This window comes from Aplysia californica, unplaced genomic scaffold, assembly GCF_000002075.1.
Source record: "Aplysia californica isolate F4 #8 unplaced genomic scaffold, AplCal3.0 scaffold00255, whole genome shotgun sequence".
In the NCBI taxonomy this organism is placed as follows: Eukaryota; Metazoa; Mollusca; class Gastropoda; order Aplysiida; family Aplysiidae; genus Aplysia; species Aplysia californica.
Window position 1 is genome coordinate 994,984 of NW_004797525.1, and position 3,200 is coordinate 998,183.

Sequence of the window (3,200 nt, forward strand, 5' to 3'; positions counted from 1 at the left end):
TATGACCTTATTGAGTTGCAAGCGCCGTAAAACTCTTACTAAAACTAAAACATCTTAACTTCAAGGTGATTCCATGGGTGGTTTTGGTGCGCCACGAGTAGGTTCTGCTTCCTTTCGTTCTGTCTGTCTGTCTGTCTGTCTGTCTGTCTGTCTGTCTGTCTGTCTGTCTGTCTGTCTGTCTGTCTGTCTGTCTGTCTGTCTGTCTTGCTTTTATCCGGAACTAATTAATGACCGTTATTGCATTGATTTGTCGTTCGTTTCTTGTTGGGTTTTTTTTGTTTGTTTTTTTTTACTCCAACGAACAAGTGGGGGCTCTCGTGGTCTATAGGTTACGGTGTTCGTCTCTCATTCAAAGGTCCCAGGTTCGAATCCGTATAGCGACGGAAACATTTTCTTCTCTAAAATTGTCTCCTTTCACCTTCTTTCTTTCTCTTTTTGCAATATTCTGTCGTCTGCTTTCGTCTCCTCTTACTCCCCCACCCCCTCACTTCCTTTGCCCCCTCCACTGGACTCCTGACTCTTTCTGCAGCCTTTCTACTGCTACTCCTTGGCTTTTTCTTACTGCTGTCTTTCAACCACACCCCTGATCTTCTGGTAGGAAAGATCTACACCTAGCCTTCTCGGACAAGGGCAAAACATCTCGGTGGTCCCGTGTGCAAGTTGCGCACGTTTAAGATCCCTTGGTGGTCCAGATTCAATAAGAATAGGCTTCGGTCACCATCAGGGCAAAATTCAAAATTTCTACCGATTGAAAATGTTTGGTGTGTTGTGCACGCTCATCTTATACAATTGCGAGCGCCGTAAAACACTGACCAAAAGCAAAAACAGAACAACAAAAAAACGAATCAGCTAACTGTGATTCCCTCAGCAGAACTGCCCATTGCAAATTCTCATTCTGGTGAACAGTACACTTGTTACTTTTTATAGCCACCATCCACTTCCTTGTCTGCACAATTTTCATGGTCAGTGCTCGACTGTTTTAAACATTTAAGAGTGGATGGTTGGCGGGTGTTCTGTGGTGGTTTGCTCCCTCTTTCCTACCAAACGCCTACCATTCTTATTTCCTCTCCTTTTTTGCTTTGTACAATTATATCACTCTCTAGTAACACTTCCAACGCTCGGCACTTACTTGACCTTTTATTTGTGTTTCAAGTACCGTAAAACTTTTACCAAAGCTGAAACAAAACATTTCCGAACATGAATAATATTCTACTTAGCCAAAACGACGAGGCGACGTGCGTGCACAGAGACAGACGTTGGAGACAAGCGATGCATCTATTCTCTGGGAAAACCTGCTCTACCGGAAAGTATTTAAAAGTAATTATGCATTTGTCGCATAATATAAGGTTTCGTATTAGTGTAGTTTATGTTAATTAGGATTCACTGAGGATTTTGCAAGCAAGCTAAATAATGTTTGGATTTTTTTTTTATATTTGACTTTCCTACTCTTGGAGGGGGGGGGGGTTGTCCAGAGCTAATCGGTTTTTTTTTCTTTTTGTAAATAATTAAAAAAAAATAATGTTGGGTTGTTTTCCTTTTCTTGGGGGGGGGGGGGGTTGTGAAAGTTTTACATTCAGATCCTGTATTAATGATGGATTAGTAGTTGAATTCATAGTTAATAATTGTTAAGAGGATTAGGCTGGCATTGGAAGCCAATCGGGAATCGCGTGATGTGCTGTATGTGAATGTAAAATATAGTACTTTTCAATGAGAAAAGGTAAAGAAAACGTACCATCTATTTCTAACTCCCACACACCCTCTCCAGCCCCTCATCCCCCGTCCAAAAAACCCCACCCCACCTTTTCTTTGTGTCTTTGAGAAAAAAACTTTCGCTGTACAGTTCAGTGATATCGAGAATAGAAACGAGGTTAGAATGTGTGTCACGACACGGTGGAATCAAGCGCTCGTCAATAATAAATGTTGGGCGTAGAAAATTATTGGTATCATCTTAAAGCTTGTTTATTTGCCTTGCTTTTGATGATAAAGAATACCAATCTTGCTTCAGTAAAAGTCGAGGTATTGCTGTTGAAGGAAGCGGGGTTCGCCTGGTGTAAGTGGTAAAATTAAGCGAGAACATTTTAACAGCCGTCAAAGTTTGTTGAGCATCAAAGGCTTGAATGTCTCTGAAATGTGTCTTCACCACGTCATGCTGTGTGCCTTTGATCAACGGTTCTTGTGTTGTCGGTTGTCGGTTGCTGTTGTTTTTTGGGGTTTTTTAAAAATTTAATCCACACGGAATGTGTCTTTAAATGGACTTAAAAGGTGTTGAGCCAAAAGAAAAACGATAACAATTTCCAAACGCTGGGGAAAATGCTAGCCTAGTTTATTTGATCTCATTCTTTTGACAAGGGCCTGATTTCATCCCCCCACCCCTGCCTTACATTATCCTCCCTGGTGCATTTATTTATTCAAAAAAAGAAGTCAAACTGTTGTTTGTCATTCATACAGATTGTCCTATTCCGTTTTCTTTTTATCTGCAACTTTAGAACGCAGATAGCAATTTGCGTATTACGAAACAATACGCATGTTCCTGTTTTTAGATAGTGTATGGCGGTTTAAAATGTGCTCTTACGTCGCCTTATTTTGTCTGCTTCTGATCGGGCACAATATTATGACATATTCTTCTCTGTGTAATGAGTACCTGACTTCCAGTTGGGGAAGTAAAGGCGACAAGGAAAGGAACTGGCCATCCTACCACAATATGCTTAAGGCCCAAGAAGTTGTCTCACTAACAAGACAATCCCCAATGTCAGGATCGGATACGGGTAAAAACTTTACTTTTTTATTCTGTGTTCTAAACGGGTAAATTTCTCTATTGATTCTTCGTTAACAGGGACCATTCGCTTCTTCTTTTTGCACTTTAAGCCGTAAAGACAAATTATATCTACAACCGAGAAGATACGGTACATATACACATACTATGTTGTACGATCTATTTGTGCTGCAAATGCCGTAAAACTCTCACTAAAACTGCAGCTAAACCCACACTGACAAGAGCCCGGGCTGGGGGTAACACGAGTCGGTAACTGATCGTTTGATGTGTGGTGGGTTTCTATTTCTGTGCGGGTGTCATGGGGATTATCATTACTACTACTTATAATCCACACCCGAGGGGAGGGGTGTAGGGAGGGGGGAAGGGGGTGTCAATTGCTGGTATCGGTGTTGAAATGAGCTTACTGAGGCTCTCTCTCTCTCTCTCT